The 20,680-nt window shown below is 37.4% G+C and overlaps 1 pseudogene; it reads right to left on the bottom strand.

The window, feature by feature from the left end:
* Positions 1-12,451, bottom strand: part of LOC124501860 (sterol-4-alpha-carboxylate 3-dehydrogenase, decarboxylating-like) — a 46,838-nt pseudogene extending 34,387 nt beyond the window's left edge.
* Between the last annotated feature and the right edge of the window lie 8,229 nt (positions 12,452-20,680).

The raw sequence follows: 20,680 nt of genomic DNA on the forward strand, positions 1-20,680 counted from the left end.
ACAATTAAGCATTTTAAAGTATTTAAATTTTATTTTAAGCTACTTTGCAAACAGCGAGTCTTTGCTCTAAAATATTGGCAAGAATTATTGAGTAGGAACACAGAATGTAGAGAGTGTAGCTGAGTGTGGTTGTGTTAGTCTGTCAGATAAGCTTTCAGATCAGAGTGAGGATCACTAAATGTTAAGTACAGTTGACAAGAAAGAACAACAATTCTTTGCTCATTGCCTGTTACATGACCTAGGAATAGATATATTGTGTAATCACTCAATAAGTACTGAACAATGAGAAGAACAAATCTTTTTGCTAGGTGGTAGGGATTCAGCAATGCATAAGACTGACTTACATTTCACACCTCAATCTATTGCAAATTCCTCCTTGTTGAAGTTATCAATGACCTTCTGGTAACCAAATACATTAGAAGCATGTTTCATAGAGCCTCATTGATTAGTTCCTCCTTCTTAAAACATTTTCTCTATTGGCTTCCATGACATCACCCTTACCTGGCTCTTTTTCCACTAGAGCTGCTTCCTCTGGCTGGTCCTATGAATATTAGTATTCTTCAGGGTTTGATCTTAGCCCCCCCCCTTTCTTCTCTATGCATACTCCCTAGGAAATCTCATCAACTAACTTATGACCCGAAATCTTATCTCCAGCTCAAATATCTTTTTCTGGACTCCAAAGTATGACATCTTACATGGTACTAGATAGTTCTACTTGAACGTCCCAATGACATTCATTTGAACAATCTCCTTTTAATTATTCAACAGATTCATTAGTTCCCACCCACCTAGCCTTGACTTTCCTTAATTCATCCAACATATTGTTTTCAGAAGGACCTTAGTACATGTTGAGGAGGAAGAACTTCCTTTGTCCTTCAAGGTCCTTCTATTGGACTTCTGCCCTTCGTGGTCCTTCTAGCAGGATTAAGAATCAAACTGACAAGAGACAGATTGACAGGAGAAAAGTATATTTAATTTCATATGTGTGGGGAATCCACACAGACATGAACTTCCAGAGACAGTCAGGCAACATGAGGTACACGTGTCATCCTGAACTAAGGAGAAGGATGTAGAAGTCTGGGACTTCAGAGGGAAAGAATGCGACTCACAGGAAAATGAAAAAGAGTAAATGTTTGGTACACAAATGTTTGTTGGGCCATTCAGAAACAGTGGAACATAGATGACTTTGACCAAAGAGCCTTTGCTACGTTCCTCCCTGTCTACCACACCTAGTACATATTATAATGTAGTTATCTACTGCGATTGCTCTCTTCCTGGAGCAAGTCCTCTATCTAAATTCTTTTTAGGCAGTTGAGACCTGATTATCTCATTTCACTGGTTTGGGAAAATGAAAAGGAGAAGTATAAAAAAGCAAAGAGCTTTTCCTGAATCTGCTGGATTTTGATAACTTAAAAAAATTTTTTTAATGTTTATTTATTTTTGAGAGAGAGAGAGACAGAGTGTGAGCAGAGGAGGGGCAAAAAGAGAGGGAGATACAGATTTTGAAGCAGGCTCTAGGCTCTGAGCTGTCAGCACAGAGCCTGATACAGGGCTTGAATTCACAAACATGAGCCGAGGTCTGATGCTTAACCGACTGAGCCACCCTGACGCCCCTGGGTTTTGATTACTTTTAACTCAAAAATGATCTTCATGCTCAAGTGGGTCGTCTCGGGGCAGCCTGCCTTTGGCCGTTACACACACCGTCTGATTATGTTGTTTTTCTTTGCAAAATTCTTGAGTGGATCCTTATTACCTGTAAGGTAAAATCTTTACATTTTTTCAATATCTTTTGGGTTCTCTCTTTGCCTCTTCTCAAGCACCACCTCTTATTTATATAATCTCTGCATCCTATTCTCAAGCACATTGCTCTTTTTTTTTTTTAATTTTTTTTTCAACGTTTATTTATTTTTGGGACAGAGAGAGACAGAGCATGAACGGCGGAGGGGCAGAGAGAGAGGGAGACACAGAATCTGAAACAGGCTCCAGGCTCTGAGCCATCAGCCCAGAGCCTGACGCGGGGCTCGAACTCACGGACCGCGAGATCGTGACCTGGCTGAAGTCGGACGCTTAACTGACTGCGCCACCCAGGCGCCCAAGCACATTGCTCTTTAATTTGAGACTCTCTCATGCTTGCTTTCACTTTGGTGCCATTGTATATTATTTCCTTTGGCTAGAATACCCTGCTAAAAACTTGCCCAGGGAATTCTTTTATAAGAGAACGTACTTTTTGTACCCATATGGAGTCTTATTTGTAGGTGGTTCATAACTATCGTTTTATTATTTCTTTGATTTTAAATGTACACAAGTACATGGGAACTCTATACTCTTTGCTCAATTTTCCCATAAACCTAAAACTACCTCTAAAAAAAGAAACAAAGTCAGTTATATATTTTAAAAGTACACCTTAATTCCTGAAAATAGGCAGGTAATTAGTTTACTTAACCATCTATATCTGCTTTATGATGCACCTTTAAGAAACTAAAGACGATATGAATGAAACACAGGTGGATACCTTTTCTTGTCATTGATTGTTCATGCCAAGCATTACAGGGGAAGAACTGGTGATTCTCAGGATATTTATGAAAATTTTGTTTTCTGTGGAGTAGGATAGATTCTCAAATCAGCCAGTTCTTCTATGCCATTGGAAGCAAGTGAATAATCTGCTGTGTTGAAAAAAATGTTTATTTATTTTTTAAAGAGAGAGAGAGAGGGGAGAGCCAGAGAGGGAGGGAGTGAAAGAGGATCCCAAGCAGGCTTGACACTTACAGCAGAGAGAACCCACTTGAACTCACAAACCATAATAAGATCATGACTTGAGCCAAAATCCAATGTTTAACCGACTGAGCCACCCGGGGGCCCCATTATATCTGCCATTCAAAGAAAGAAAAAGTTAGTCAACTATAGATCTTCTAAGAAGAAAATCCTAAATGACCATAACAATACTTTTGAAGAAATAGCATTAATGCTGTTGATGATGTTGATAATGATAAAAGCAGTGAACATTTGCCAAAAGCCCACTACGTGCTAGGAACTAACCATTTTGCCCACAAGGAAGGTATCATCATTCTTAGCCCCATTTTTCAGAGGAAGGCTCACAAGGTTAAATCTCTTGTTGGAGGCCACACAGCTATAAAATAAGAGTATAATGTAAAAGTCTCTTTGATATTATAGATACTACTGCCTCTAAAAAATGTAGAAACAGAGAATTTGGAATCGGGAGAAGGCTTTGGAGGGCTGACTTCTTAGAACCTGAGCCCCCACACATTTCTCGTTTCTTTACTCTTAAGTTTTCTCTCATTTCAAGGGATCTGCACCACATTAGCCAGGAAGTGTGAGAGAGACCTTTGTCACAGTTATTTAAAACCCAGATTATATGAGAGCTATGCCTTCATCATCTCTACATTAAGCCACAGCAGGGGGAGAGCTACATGGAAAATGAATATCTGTTAAGTATTCTCTGCCTTGGGCCACATCTTCCCTTTGAATCTGAAAGAGAGGAAAAATGGCATAGCTCTGTTATGACTGTGGGGAGGGAGAAAATCCTAAAAATCAAATGGCTTTGTTAGAGATTCATGCAAGACAACAAAATGAACAGACAAGTCCTTTTTGCCGCACTGAAGCTCCTTCGCTGGCTTAGGCTGAACGTGAAATGACATTGGAGCAGGATTTGTGAAAAGGGAATTGGATATCTTGATGTTCCTAATAAGATAGAACATAACCAGACCTCCACTGCTTACAAAAGCCATTCGGGGCTGGCGGAATGAGGAGAAAGCCCTGAAGGGGAAGGTGAAATGGGCAACGCAGAGACTCCTCCATCCCCCTAGCCAGTCCCAGCAGGGCAGTGGGATTTCAGAAAGAATTTTCCCTGTGAAAATGAAGGCACAAGTGTTCTGACTTCACATTCATCACGCTTTATTCTTTCCCACTTACTTTCACATTTTATCTTCATGACAAATCTGTGATGGCAGCAGGAAAGTACTGTTATCCCTATTTATCTAAGAAAGAAATAAAAGACCCAGTGAGGTCCTGTGTCTTGGCTGAGTTCAGGGAGTTAATAAGGAATGACAATTGTACTAGAACCATGAATGTTTGGATAGGTACTGGACTCATTGCTCATAGCTGAAAGCAGATAGAATGGGAAAAGAATAGGACCTCAGATCTCATATATTTTCAAGCTTTCAAGGTCCAGGTAAGTGCAGAAATGTGAAGTGCAGGAAGCGGAGGAAAAATGAGACCATACCAGGCCCACCAAAATTCACTGCCAGAATTTTGAAGTTAGGTGTCTTGTTTAGGGTTTTTCAGAAACAGACCCAAATGCAAGGACCCAATACAAACAGACCCAATGCAAGAAGTTTGACTGGGAGGTGGTGTTTCCAAGAAAAAACCAGCTAGAGGGTGGGAAATTGAGAAAGGGAGAGAAGCCATGCAAAAATGGGCGATGCATGACAAGCCAATTACAACTGTTTGCTACTGGATCTTGATTCTACTGGGGAACTCCCTGGGAGCTGATGTAGAAAATGCACTTCATAGTTTGCTCATCCAAGGGCTGTGGGTTAGGGGATGCTGCAGAGATTAGTGTAAAAGGGAAACTGTTCCCTCAGCACTTGTTGCCAGGTTTGTGCAGGTTCCGGCCTGCAAAGAAAGCCTTCAGTCAGTTTAAAATTGGTTGGGTTTCCACTCCAGTGATAAAATCATAAGGAGTGTGGGTGAGTGCTGACAGTCTACAGCACAGTGTCTCCAGCAAAGGTCAAGAGTGGGAGAGAAGTACTCAGAGTAGGCATAGAAAATTCTTATTTTGGGATAGAAAAGCATAGTATGGTAATTGATTGAGTTTTCTCAGCATCAGAGGTAATATCAGATAACCTCTTTTTAAAATTTTTAATTAACCTTTGTTGAAAGGTTTGTTGAAATTAACCTCCCTCCTCCCTCTTTCTTAACCCCTGGCAGGCACTGATCTGTTCTCCATTTCTATAATCTTGTCATTTTAAGAATGTTATACAAATGTAATCAAATAGTATGAACCTTTTGGAATTGGATATTTTTAAAGCAGCATAATTCTCTGGAAATCTATTCAAATTGCATGTTTCAATAGTTCATTCTTTTTCATTTCTAAGTAGAATGAAAATGTGGTATGGAGGTAACAGTTTGTTTAACCATTCAGCTGTTGAAAGACATCTAGAATTTTGCTAATTTCTTGCTATTATGAATACAGCTGCTATGGCCATTTGTGCATAGGTTTATCTGTGAACATAAGTTTTAATTACTCTTAAGTAAGTCGGCCCAGGAGCCAACTGTTGGATTACGTGGTGGTTTTGTGTTTGGTTTCCCCGCCTTGATTGCCAGTCTTTCAGAGTGGCTTTATCCCTTTATATCCACACCAGCAACATATAGGTGATCCAGTTTCTTGGCATCCTCACTAGCATTTGGTGTCATCACTATTTTTCATTTTAGCCATTCTGATAGGTATGTAGTTATCGCTCATTGTGATTTTAATTCCTATTTCACTGATTGCTGATGATGTTGAACATATTTTCATATGCTTCTGAATATAAGGCCTATGTGGTTTAACAAATATATGGAGTCCACAATTTGTCTTTTCTGTATTTTAACAGGATATTTTGCTAAACAAAGTTCTCAATTTTGATTAAATCCAATTTATCATTTTTTCCTCTTATAAATTGTGCTTTTGGTGTGTTAAGTGTTAAGGACCCTTTGGCTGGTCCTAAATCCCCAGTATTTTATCCTATGTTCTTTTCTAAGAATTTTATAATGTTACATGAAATCCGCAACCTATCTTTGTATAAGTTACATTTTGTGTAAGTTAATGTTTGTATAATGTGTGAGATATAGGTCAAGTTTCATTTTCTTTCTTTCTTTCTTTCTTTCTTTCTTTCTTTCTTTCTTTCTTTCTTTCTTTCTCTCTTTCGTCAATAAATACTCAATTGCTCCAGCGCCACTTATTGAAAAAGAAACGCTTCCTCCACTGAATTGCTTTTGTTCATTTGTCAAAAATTAATTGGACATATTTGTGTAGGTCAATTTCTGGGTTCTCAATTTTATTCCAGTGATCTTCATTTGTATCCTTCTGGTACTACTATACTCTCTTGATTCTTTCAGCTATGTAGGAAGCCTAGGAACATTAGGAAAAGTGATTCCTCTACTTTATTTTTAATTTTCAAAATTGTTTTGAAAAATAAAGGTCTAGAACGTTTACCCTTTCCATATAAATTTTAGAATAAGTTTGACTATGTCTACATGAAACTGTCTGAAATTTTGATAGGCATTTTGATAAGCAGGCAGATAAATTTGGGGAGAATTGATGTATGTGCTATGTGGAATTTTCCAATCCATAATCATGGTATGGTCTCTCCAAGTGTTTAAGTCTGATTCTTTTTCTGAGCATTTTATAATTTTTGCAAACTGATTCACTATGTTTTGTTACCTTTATACCTAACTCTTCCACTTTCTTTTGAGCAACTGTAAATGGTATTGCATGCTTTATTCCAGTTTCTACTTGTTCCCGGTCAATATATAGAAAAACAGTTGATTTTTGTGTGCTGATCATGGATCCTGTCACCCTACTAAACTGTCCTGGAAGGTTTTGTTTTGTTGATTCTTTGGAATTTTCTGTATATATATGGTATCATTTGCAAATAGTAGTAGTTTTCTTTCTTTCCAATTTGTAAACCTTTTGTTTCTCTTTTATGCCTTATTACTACAATGGCAAAATTTTCCAGGTCTGTGTAGGATAAAAGTGTGAGAATGGGTAGCCTAGCCTTATTTCTGGTCTTACAGGGAAAGCATTCTTTCACTATTAAATACGATGTTAGCTGTAAGTTATTTGTAGATGCTCTTTCTGAGGTTAGAAAAGCCCTCCTTTATTCCTGGTGTACTAGGAGTTTTATTACGGATGAAAGTTGAATTATATCAAATATTTTTTCAGTGTTAATTTATATCATGTGATTTTTCTTCTTTAGTGGTTGTTATGTGAATTACATCGGTTAAATGTTGAATATTGAACCAGCACGTATACATGGAATAAATGGTACTTGGTTGTGATATATTATATCTTTTCCACGTTTGGTTAGATTGCTAAAATTTTGTTGAGTTCCAAGAACTCTGCTTCTCACTAGGATCAAAGAGTTTCAGATACTTCGAATCTATGACAAACAGATTTTTTTTTTCTACCAGGCCTGCACTGTCTTACTTCTGTGAAGGAGATGTGATTTTAGGGATACTGGAAAGACTCTTACCGTACCTTTTCTCAGGCTTGCTGATAATAAAAAAAATTTTTCAGAGGAAACAGATTATTTCATTCTACAGTTAGAAATAAACAGCTTAAAATGCAAAACACCTATGGGAAAAATACATGTGCAGGTTTTGGCTTTGGGAAAAGCAGTGGTACCGACAACCTCTAATGTTGGCTATCATGAATGGCAACATGTAGAAATGTCGCATTTGCCACTCCTCCCAGCCACCCGTGATCCCTGCACTTCTTATCTCCTACTCTTTCCTACACACACTACATCAAAACCCCATTGCCAAACCACTCCCCAAGATGTTTAAAATCACAGACACCTGTTTTTTTAAATTTTAACATAGACGTGCAACATAAATAAAACATATAGATCTGAATTGTTCTGGATTAAGTGGGATAGCTGGAGAGGAAACTCAAGCCCAACCCATTTTTCTCTGCCAACAGTTCCAAAACCACTCTCCTAACTCACTTTCCCCCGAAAAATATGTAGGATGGTTGCCTGAAGAGTGGGGAAATATTGAAGCAAGACGATTTCTTTTTGGTTAAAACTACATAGTTTTTAAAATCCAAACATGGAAGGCTAATCAAAATCACTGCTAATGTCACTCTTTCTAATTACCTTAAAAATCAAAATAAAACAGAATGTTGTGCAGGACTGAAGAAGGAGAATGTCTCTGCAGAGATTATGTTGATGTCACTGGGATGAAAGACATGCTCTATGTCCAAGTTTTGACTGCAAACAGGGAGTTCTGTCTGTGAGCCTCCAAACTCCCCCTTCCGGGCCTCTGCTGCTATCTTCCTGCACCAATGTGAATTCAGTGACTCTCAGGTCACCACAGTCTGTTTTTGGATGGGGGGGGGAGGATTTTGAGGAAGTCTTGGAGCTCAAGCTTTAGCACTTGTCGCTATGTCAATACATGTAATACAAAACCTAGAAACGATGATATAACAATAGAGGTTGTGGTAGGATGGTGAGGTTACAAGATTTTATTTCCCCATAAATTTTGAAAATAATGTTCAAATTTAGAATTTGGAGCTAAGTAAATTGTGTACTTTATAGCTTTAACAGGAAACAAAGAAGATGTAACTGGGATTTCCATTAGCCCAATGTACTGTCTTCCAGTGAGAAGGGAACACAAGACTTGTGGAGGTGGGGTCTTCTGCTCACCTCCTCATACTCTTGCCCAGCTTTCAGAGAGCAAGCACAATTAGGGCTCCACTAAATGTAAAATGAAAATTTTAATCTAGGCTCCATGGTTGTAAAAGATGTAGGAAAGAAGAGTTCTTGCATCGTGGAAGGATTCCTGTACTTTGAGGCAGGATGTTTATGTTCAATTCCTGCTCTGAGAATAACTAACCATGTGATTTTGAATAAATCACTTCATATCTCCAGCTGTTTTCTATAGGACAAAATATTTATCTCACAAGGATACATTGTTAGGTGCTTCAGAGTTGCACTGGCATCTCTCACATTAGGGGAGAGCAATTTCCTGTATGCAACCAAACAGCTATTTACACTTGGAATTAATCTCTGGGCACTACTGATGAAAACATTTTCTACAGTGGTTCTTGAATTTGACCAAGTTTTGGGAGTTTTAAAAACAGATTTCGACCCACCCCAAACTAAGAGAATCAGCATTTCCATGGGCAAGATCCAAGACTAAATGTTTTCAAAAGTGATCTACTGTGATTTTGATGATTGCCCAGACTTGGGGAAACCTACGCTTTTCAAACTTTAAAATGCATGTGATTCACTCAGGGTTTTGTTAAAATGGGGATTCTAATTCAGGAGACCTGGGTTGGGGGCTGAGGCTCTACTCTCTAGGTAGCAAGGGTTTAGATGTCCTTTGGGTCTCCCTCTCTTTGAGAGGGCAAGTCACACATTGTCTAGGAGGTTCTCTCTAGGAAAAGGGGAAGATGATTTGAGCTCAGAGACTTCTTAGTTTGTGAGTAACTCAAATGGTTAAAAACCACATAAATTATTCCTGCCTGGACTAAAAAATAAATGGTTGAATGTATAATTAAAATGTCAACTCTGAGAAGGCATTAAAAGAAAGGAGGCAGTGGATCAAATATCATTCCTTGTTTTTATAAGATATTTTGGGAACCATGCTTTGTTTTGCATGCTCATGCATTGGGCAACTTGATTGTTATCTTATAACAATTTAGAATCACTTCAGACAATAACCCAGGTAATAAAGGTCCTTTGCTATTGAAAGACTCCCTCAAAATGAAAATTTATTGGGAAATTCCATTTTTAATCGTTCAAATTCAGACTTCTCATAAATATTGATATGGGACCAGGAAACATTTTAAAAAATCCAAACAAATATCTAATTTTCAAAAATAAGTGAACATAGAAAGCAATCCCATTTTGACGAGTTTGTTAGGGTCTGGGTTCTCATCCTCAACTTTGTATGTTCAGACACTGTATTATAAAAAGTTAACTATAATATCAATGTTCTTAATATACACCAAACAGCAGGCAGGTATAGCAGTTATTTCCTTGTTCTGATCAGGGTATATTTTCCTATAGGCAAACTAATGATGATGTTGCCAGGAGGCATGGTTTCAGAAGAGAGGGATCACTTATATAATCTAAATGCTTACTATTATCAAATTCTGGTAATTTGATTATTCAGTCTCCACAGAGGAATTGCATCTATGGTGGGTAAAGTGCAGGGCCCCAACCCAGATAAATGGATACTGTTACCAATGCGGTCTCTGGCCATAATCTACCAAAATGGTGCATACTTGCTGAATACCAGTCTGTAAGGTGGATGGGACATTTGAGTCAGTCTGCCAGAATATTCTCATCTCTGGAAAGTGAATAATAAGTCAGTGTTTCTTATTTTATGCTTTTATTGCTGACAACCACAACCTCTCTTCCTAAAATGCACTAAATAATACTTTTTTTCTTCCTTTAGGAAAATAGAACTGACTATACTCCTCGCGAGGTTTCAGGCTCGTTATAGTAAGCATTCCAAGATTTAATGTTTATTTTGTGATATTTATTATTTTTTCCTTTACCAGCTCCCAAACACAATTCCATTTCCTTATCCCCTCAGGAGGCACCCACTCTAGTATTTATAATATATGTTCTTCCAATCCACTTTCCATACATGTTTTAATCTTTGAAGAATGCAAGGTGGTATTTTGTCAGTTAAATATGCATATACATTTAACGCTATAAAATAAAAGTTGTAATTGCATTTTTCTTATGTTTTTCACACAACATTATGCTCTTGATGACCAACAAAGTTAAGAATTCTAGTTATGGCTTCTGACTACTACAATAGTAATTCTATTCTATGTATATATCAGATGTTCCTTGGTCATTCCACTAGTGATAATCATGTTAGATATTTCCAACTCTGCTACCATAAGCAATACTATGTGGATACTCTGGCGCACTCAATCTTTTGATTGAGGTTTTTCATATATAGTTAGTGAGTTTTAAAAATTAAAAATACCTTCCCCACTCAATCTTCTATTCATTTGCCTTGTCTAAAGTGTCCTTAATTGAAGAGAAATCTCAGTTTTGATGTAGTCAGATGTATACATTTATTTGTTAATGTCCTAAAAGTACAAACTAAAGGGGCGCCTGGGTGGCGCAGTCGGTTGAGCGTCCGACTTCAGCCAGGTCACAATCTCGCAGTCCGTGAGTTCGAGCCCCGCGTCAGGCTCTGGGCTGATGGCTCAGAGCCTGGAGCCTGTTTCCGATTCTGTGTCTCCCTCTCTCTCTGCCCCTCCCCCGTTCATGCTCTGTCTCTCTCTGTCACAAAAATAAATAAACGTTGAAAAAAAATTTTAAAATAAAAGTACAAACTAAAGAGGAAAAAGCAATTTGTACATTTGATTACCTCATTATTAGTTATCTCCCAGATATATATAATAAGTTACATGTATAGAGAAATTCCTTTATGCATTCTTTACTTGTTTTACTGGTCTATTTATTTGTTCTTGTTCTAGAACTGCACAATTTTAAATATTTGGCCTTTTTTTTTTTTTTTCACTTGAAGGAGGCTTGTTTATTGGACCGCAGGGGATAGTTAGTGGCCAGGGAATGCACTGAGAGGACCCAATCTCCGGGGTGCCTCCCTCGATCTTCCATAGGTGGTGACGGTTTTGCACAGTCCTTTCTATGGTGTCATCTATGGTGACTTGGGGCCGGTAGCCCATGACCTGTTTGGCTCTCTCACAGCTTAATAGTGGAATGTGCCAACCAGCGTGACCCACATTGGTGTGAAAGGGGGCTGGAGATGGATGACAGGACTGATCACCGTCACCAGGAGGGACAGCAGAAGGGCCAGGTGGTAGGGCACCCAGCACAGGATGTGGTACTTGGGGGCCTCGTAGTTGAGGCCTGTCAGGATATGGGGCATGAATGTCCAGAAAGGGATGGGTTCATTGTTGGTGATGTGAAATGCCTTCCCAATGACGGCTGCATCTTGGGAGAGGTGTTTTGCAGCCAAGATGTGTCCGTGCACCACGTTCTCCACATTCTCCACAAAGGTGAAGCCCACCAGGTCCTCCCCGTTTCCAATCACAAACTTCATGTTGCCTTTCTTGGCTGCCTTGATGAGGATGGGGACCAACTGGGGGTCTTTGGGGCCAAAAGTGACATAAGGGCGAGTGGCTATGGTTACGAATTTCCTCTCAGGATCACTGGGGTCCAGGACTGTTCTCTCCTTTAAGATTTTTGTCTCCGTGTAACAGTCAATGGGTTTCATGGCATAAGGGAGGTCTTCAATTCCATTCTTGATGTTGACACCCTCAAAGATGAACTGACACTGCTGGTTAAAATTAGTTTCTAAACCCCAGCCTCTTTGCAAGTTTTAATGACATTCTTGGTTGCAATGTAATTCACTCTGTAAGAGTTCCTTGTCGTTACTGGATGGTGGGGGTGATGCACAGCGGAAAACTCTGATTATACCTTTCAGAGCTGGGTACGGATCCTGTTGGTTGCAGAGGTCACCCGGAAAGAATTCCCCCACCCCGGGGGTTGTCAAACCCTTGCCGCATATCAAATCCATTGACAGTGTAGCCTCTTGCCAGCAACTGCTCCACCATGTGCTGCCCCAGGAATCCAGCGCCTCCAATCACTGTGCACTTGGTGGCATTTGGAACGTCTTCTGTCAAATGTGTCCGTGTGACTTGGTCTCTCATTGGCTCACCAAATGCTTGTTCCATTTCAGCTCCAAATATCGTTACGTTTGCGATGAAGTTTTCTCAGTGCTCACTCAATCCTCAGCAAACCAGCCTCCATCTGTAGGCGATCCCCGGGGCCAGCCTCAGCGCTCCCTCAGCTTGCACCCAAACACCTGCAGGCGCCAGCGGCCATCCGTTTCTCCACGCCCCAGTGAGCCCAGTACGATGTTGCTGGAGTACAAACACCTTTGTTCTTCTTTTTTTCAAAATGTGTTAGTTCTGCAGGAATTTTTATTCAGTCACATTAATTTTTGAGTTAATTGATCAAGGATCTTCCTTTCAAAACTTTCTGAGGTTTTGATTGGAATTTCATGGAGTGTATAATTTATAAATTATTTTAGAGGCAGACTGCTATTAACCCATATACACATACAGACATATATAATCTTTTGTATCCTCTAACAGAATATTCAGATTTTCTCTATAAAGGTCTTATGCCATCTTTTTTAATTCCTAGGAATGGAGCAAATTTTGTAAAATATAATTTTTTATAGTTGAGTATTATTGGACTAGAGGAAGAATATTAATTCTTATACGTGGCTCTTTTATTAAGTAAATTTATTGTACTTCTTATAGTTATAATATATATAGTAATTTTCTTGGCATTTCATTGTAAATGAAATCATTCATAAATAATATCTACTTGTTATTATAGTTTTTCTTTTTTGCCTTTTTTTACTAGGAAGACCTACAATACTTGGTTGAGGCACCATTTATAATGACAAAAATTCTTGTCAGTCTCCTAAACTTATGTAAAGTTTGTCTAAAACTTTTATATTAAAAATGATTGGAAAACAGCCTTAAGATTAAAGAAGCTCTGTTCCATCCATAATTTTCTGATAATTTTATTATTAGTGTATTTTGAAAATTATAGCATACGTTTTTCTTTTTTTCTTTTTTATTCTGTGATGTGGCAAATTTGAGAGTTTTTTTTTTTTTATGTTTGACCTCCTCATATTCCTGAGTGATACCTACATTACCACCATGCATTAAAAAGGGAAAACGTTGAGGTAAAGGGGATTGATCCTAGTATTACTCCTATTTTTCTGTGAGTTTGAAAATGTTCACAACCAAATTTTAAAATTTAAACTTTAAAAATTTAAATAAGAACCTGTTCAATAATCGGGAGTTAATATTTTATGTAGAACTGTTACATCTATGTGGTTTTTCTTAAATGTGTCAATATCATTAGTTATTTCTCTTTTTTAGCAGGGCCTTTCATTCTCTACAGGGTAATTTTATTTATTTAATTTTTAATATATTATAAGTTTGCTTTATTTTTTAAGGCTCAGAGGGCAATCTTATTTCCCTGAGTGCAAGCCATTATCATTTCACAGGAGTTCTCAAAATCCTATGAAAATCACACAACATGAAGAATGCCTCCCTCTGGTGCTTCTGCTTAAGGCAGAGGCTGTGAGATTTAGGGAAATACGATAAGGAAAGTGGGGTCGTTTTTTGTTTTCTTTTTTAACCTTCCCAACCTGTTTTCTAGAAACCAGATGGACATTCTAGCTGCTGGTAATTGGTCAATAGCTTGGTCAAATGAACTCTTCTAAGATGACAGTTGTGAAATCTGGACACTACATAAAGCACAATTATTGGAAGGCACCGGAAAGTGATCAAATGCAGGCTGAAGGGAATAAACCATTCAAATATGGAAAATACAACAGGTAAGTTTTGCAAATTTACAGGTTTGTGCCTGAGCACATATCTTGCACAACTTGGGGTAGCAGACAGTCATAGTTCATTAAAAATTATGTGAACCGGACCTCCAATTCAAAAAGTTAGAGAAAGAACATCAATATTAACTTTATAAAGGCAGAAGTAATTACTAAAAGTAAAAACCCAATGAGTTAGAAAACAAAAATTACCAAATAAAAGAATATCATATTTGGGAAGTTATCAACAAAATAGAAAGCATTTTTGTAGTCTAGTTAAAAGAATTAGGCATAGATGCACAGATACAATAGTAAGTTGACAAAAGGGAATAAATAGCAAAGTGAAATAATTTTAAATTATCATGTAACTACTCTATAAATCTTTTGTAAATAAATGTGCAAACCTAAATGAAATGAATAAGTCTCTAGGAAACTATAGTTTATTAAAAATGCAGTTAATATAGCAGATCCTTGCAGACCAATTTCACTGACCCAGACGATTTCATAGGGAAATGCTCCTTAACCTTTGAAGATGTAGATAGCCCCAATGCTACTTAGGCTATTCCAGTACATAGGGGAAAAAAAATTCCAAATTCTTATATAATGTAAATATAGCACTAGCGTCAATATCAGATGAAAACTTCACAAAAGAATAACTAATTTTGTTTATAAATACTGATGCGAAATAGTCAATTATAAAAATCACAAAGCACACATAATTCAGTATATGTTATCTTTGGATTCAGTGAGATTTATTTCAACAATGCAAGGATGGTTTTTAATATTATGGGTTCCACTAATCTAAACTGTATATTGAAATTTCTAGAAGAATTATATGGTAATCTCCATAGATTCTGAAGATGCATTTGGCAAAAATCAATGTCTGTTCCTGATTAAAATAAAATCAGTGGTATAAGAATAAAACAATACAACATGCATACTCTGATGCCAGCATCCTATTTAACAGGAGAGCATTAAATAACCAACATATTCCTCCTAAAGTCAGAAACAAAACAGAATTTCCTATATCATTGCTATTATTTAACATTACAAAGTATTACTAACAAAATTAGACTGTTAAAAGTTATTGAGGACTTAAGATTTGTAAAAGGAAAGGTAAAATAATCTGCATCTATAGATGATATAATAATATATCTAAAATCCCCCACATCAGTAGAAAAACTACTACAAAATAAGAGCCCTTAATAAGGTAGAAAAATATAAAAAATAATAATCTATCAATCTATCTATCCATCCATCCTTTGTATATACAGACAATATCTAGTTAGACAATATAGTTGGATAGAAGAATCCATTTACAATCATAATAAGAAAGATAAAATTAACAATCTCTTTATGAAGAAAGTTTTAAAACACTCGTGAAAAACCTAAAAGTTGACTTAAACAAATATACCCCGTTCCTATTAAAAATTTAATATCACTTAGTTGCCAGCTCTAATTTATTTAATGTAGTTCAAATAACTATGCCAACAAGTTTTTATTTTCCGTAACCACACAAATAGATTCAAAAGTTCATTTGGAAGAGTAAATAAACAAGAATAGCTAAAAAATACTTTGAAGGAGACTAGTTCCATGTTCCATGTTCCATGTTAAAACCTAATATAAAGCCTCTATAATTAAGGGAGTGTGATATTATTGAATAAATAGGAAAACTAATGGAATAGGGTAAAGAAATTTAAAAAATAGACTATGAACATAGTAATTCTGCAAATGATATGATAAATTTGGAAATTCAAATTCATGGATGAAAAGACAGATTTTTAATAAAAGGTTTTGGAACAACTAGTTAGTCATTTGGAAGAAGGCAAAATTCTATCCAGATCTTATATTATAAACTAAGAAATATTCCAGAAAGATTAGCACCATACGAATGGAATTGTACTATGTCTAGAGGAAATCCTTTTTCTCAACAAGGTATAGGGAAAAACTTCTTAATTATGACTCAGAATTCAAAAGCAATAAATGTAGATACATTTGGTCATATTAAAACAAAACCAAACTTCTTCATGGCAAATACCAAAAGGACAAATGACACACTGGAAAAAACCTGTTGTAAAACCCTAATATGTGATAACCTCCAAACATTGATAAATGTTTGATTTTTAAAACTGGACAAAAATACAGACAGTTCTCAAAAACGAATGACAATGACCCTGACGAACAATGAATATGAAAAAGCTTTGCTCAGTCTTTCTCATAATAAGAGAAATGCAAATGAAAACCCCAGTGACATACTGTTTCTTGCCATCAGTTTCAAGCCCCACTTTGTTGGTGTGACTGTTAGAAGACAGGCACTCTCACACTTTGCTAGTGAAAGTGCAAAGTAGAGCAGCTCTTACAGGAGAGAATTTGACCACAGTGAGTAAAATTCCCACTAAAATTGCTCCTTTGACTTAGGAATCTCACTTTTGGAATCTATCATAAACACAAATTCGCAAAAATAAAAAGTGACATATGTACAAGATTATTCATTGAGGCATTATTCGTAATAGTGAAAGACTCAAAACAACTCGCATGGTTAGCCATAGACAACTGGTTGCATAACTATAGCACAATCCCACCATGAAAACTATGCAGTGGTAGAAAGGAATAAAGGTATTAGAAGGATCTTTATACATTAAAGTATAGTTATCTCCAAAATATATTGTTAAGTGAAAAAAAAAAAAACCAAAATATAGAAGAGGGTATATAGCATGCTAGCTTTTGTATTAGAAAGAGAAAAAGGGGAAATTATTTGGAATCTTTCCTTGCAAAAGGAAACAATGAAGGGAGTGTAGAGTTAATGCAGGAATTCTTTGAGATACCTCACTGACTTTTGAACTTGGAATTATGTAAATATTTTACATCATAAAATAACTAAGTAATGAAGAAAAATAATCCTTTGATATTGATGAGAATTGAAAACAACAGAAACAAATGAACATTACCACATACTAATTTGGCGGAAAAACCTTACAAAGGAAATATTTATTCTGCTTGACCTTGGAACACAGTACTATAACTGTAAATCCTCAGCTATGTATAACTTCAGGACTAAAAACTGAAAGAAATCTTAAACTTCATTGAATACTTTTATTGCAGATTAAAAAAACTCAATTATTCATTTGAAAGTATTATATGCATACCATATGTATACACGAATAAAGTACAGAATTATATTGATATTGTTAGGAGATGTTCAGATAGCTAGCATTTTGTATTCACAGGGAGAGTGTGAAGGGGACCAGCTACCAAGAGGCAGTGCAATACAGAGAAATACCAGCACTCTAGGCAGAAGTTAACCCTAGAAACCAGGCCAAAGCTGGTCTCAACAGGCCAGATAATTGTAGGCAGGAAGATAATGTTGGCAAACTTAATATGAGGCTTGGTCCTTATTTGAGTATTCCAGGATAAGATGAAATCATCAAATAGTTGCATATTCAATTTATTTATTTATTTATTAAAAAAAAATTTTTACATTTACTTATTTTTGAGAGAGAGAGAGAGACAAAGCACAAGTGGGGGAGGGGCAGAGATAGAAGGAGACAGAATCCGAAGCAGGTTCCAGGCTCCGAGCTGTCAGCGCAGAGCTGGATGCCGGGCTCAAATTCACGAACCGTGAGATCATGACTTTAGCCAAAGTTGGACACTTAACCAACTGAGCCACCCAGGAGCCCCGTATATTCAATTTATAATTGAAGCAAGTTACAATTGTTTCTTATAGTTATTCAATGAAACAAAAACATTTATGACTGCTATCCATTACGATAATTTATTATATATTGAAATACATGACACATTTATTTCTCAACTCTCCACTCAGATTCAAAAAGTAGAATTCTGTTAGCTTTTTCTTATGTTTTATTTTTCTAATCCTGTTATTTTTCTTCGTTTTAAGTCTCCTGATCTAGATTTTAATTACAGAGCACATGGAAACACTGTATCAATATCAGTAAATCTTAAAGGGTACATACAAGAATTCAACAAAGAGCAAGAATTCTACACATTAAATAGAAGTCATAGGAGTCACATGGACTGATGGGGCCCGGAAGAGGCCGGTAACTAAAGTCAGTGACTCAAATAACATTGGCATTTTCCACAAGGCAAAATTGTCTATGAAGCAGGTGTAATGCTATGTCCTGTATCCAGAGGTGGAAATTGTCTTTTTTTTTTTCCCTCTCTCTCTTTTAAGTTGGAATACAGTTAGAAGTCTGATAAAAGTTTTTTTGCTTGTGTGAAGTCCTCGTCAGGCTCAGCAGGGTTTGCAGTTGGATGTGCATATGGGAACTACTCCTTCCAAATGTGGAGCGTCTGCCTCTACCTCAAACATGATGTTTTATATTTCCATTTGCTCAGATCCAAAAATATCTTTCCCAATGGAGTGTTCACCTACCCATCTTGATCTCTTTTTCTCACCCCACCAACACTTTTTAACTTCAAGTCACTATGAAGCCCAAACAAATAAAGCTTCCTGAAGTGTGTAGAGTTTTCCAGATGGTTCTTACTTCTTTGTTTCATGGAAATGGAAAAGTGCATATACCTTTCCTCTGCTTAAGAATTAGAAATCACAGGAGCGCCTGGGTGGCTCAGTCGGTTAAGCCTCCGACTTCAGCTGAGGTCATGATCTCACAGTCCATGAGTTCAAGCCCCGCATTGGGCTCTGTGCTGAGCTTGCTTTGGATTCTGTGTCTCCCTCCCTCTCTGCCCCTCCCTTGCTCATGCTCTGTCTCTCTCTCCTCAAAAATAAATAAACACTTAAAAAAATTTTTTTTAAAGAATTAGAAACTATAGGGGCACTTGGGTGACTCGGGTCATGATCTTGTGGTTTGTGAGCTCGAGGCCCGCATTGGGCTCTGGGCTAACAGCTCAGAGCCTAGAGCCTGCTTTGGATTCTCTGCCTCCCTTTCTCTCTTCTCCTCTCCTGGGCATGCTCTGTCTCTTTCTCAGGCACTTGGTGTATTACGATTACATTTTTTCTTGTAAAAAGTTTAATTTCTCCTGGAGCTAATAATTGCCTCTTTTTTCATTTGTTTAGTTTTTTTTTTGTTTGTTTTTGTTTTGTTTTGTTTTTATGTATCTAGAAACTTCAGAAGGTGAGGGTGCCTGGCTGGCTCAGTCAGTTGACTGTTCAACTTTGGCTCAGGTCATGATCTCACAGTTCGTGTGTTCAAGCCCCACGTTGGGCTCACTGCTGTCAACACAGAGCCCACTTTGGATCTTCTGTCCCCCTTTCTCTTTGCCTCTCCTCTGCTCATGCTCTCTCTCTCTCTCAAAAATAAAATAAACATTAAAAAAAAAAGCTTCAGGGACACCTGGGTGGCTTAGTCTAAGTGTCCCACTTTGGCTCAGGTCATGATCTCACAGTTTGTGGGTTTGAGCCCCACGTCGGGCTCTGTGCTGACAGCTCAGAGCCTGGAGCCTGCTTCAGATTCTGTGTCTCCCCCTCTGTCTGCCCCTCCCCAGCTTGCGCTCTGTCTCTGTCTCTCAAAAATGAATAAATGTAAAAAACAAAAGAAAGAAAGAAAGAAAGAAAGAAAGAAAGAAAGAAAGAAAGAAAGAAACTTCTGAAGGTGAAGGAAAGCATTGAACCTCACTGCATCTCTGAGGGCATGGGTGTTGGAAGCATCACCAATGACTTCATTTCAAGAATTGACAGAGGCTAGTTCACCAACTGGTGTGTATGTGGGGTCAATGGGGAAACTGTGCCTAGCAGGATTCATAGGTAGCACATGGCAGAAGACTGGAATGCTTTGGAATCTTCCTGGGAGGTAAAAATAGATAAAAAGTGCAAAGAAAGGACAGTAAATGTTGCTTTGAGAAGTTGCATGTTGAAAATGAGAGGAGCTTTACTTATAAGAAGCACCAGTAGTTACGTGAGAAATAATTTACACAAATTCCATGCCTAGAGCGCTAAGTACATAAAGCTCAAAGGGAAAATGGAAATTAAGACTTTTTTAAATATGTGGGATCAAGGAGCAAAAAGAAGGCTCACGGAAACTGGAATATCTCAAATGCTCTGACTGAGCGATAAAGCATTGTATATGATAGATATTTTTCCCCCAAGATGGGGAAACATATTATGAAACTTTATGGCTCAGTGGGAGATTTCTTGGAAATGAGTTTCATCTCACAGATAGCGAGCTTCAGACTACTGTTCAGAAAATGAGTGGCATCCTAATCACTGAAGGCAAGATATATTTTTCTCCTTTACCTCTTATACTTCCTGTCTACCCTTCTTTCCAATATAATACCAAGATTTTACCTTGGTACACTTTTGTAGGTATAGGTAGTCTTGAGTTATGGAATAATTTTGTTCCTAGGAATTTGGCCACGGGGCCAAAAATTTGTTGTATAAGTTTTATGGACATGAGGCCAGTGGTGTGATAGCCTATATCTTTTATGGTAGGACTGCAAAGAGGTACACACACGTTTTAGAGTCGAAATAACAACAATTTAGGAGGCACCCGGGGGAGACAGTGCAGCATGCAGCAGGTGCTACAGAAACCCAGATTAAATGAGTATCCTCTGGGTTGAGCTGAAAACTGATTTTGAA

The sequence above is a fragment of the Lynx rufus genome, unplaced genomic scaffold (assembly GCF_022079265.1).
Source record: "Lynx rufus isolate CCGP_SWC_20201006 ecotype Redwood Valley unplaced genomic scaffold, mLynRuf1.p SCAF_7, whole genome shotgun sequence".
NCBI lineage: Eukaryota > Metazoa > Chordata > Mammalia > Carnivora > Felidae > Lynx > Lynx rufus.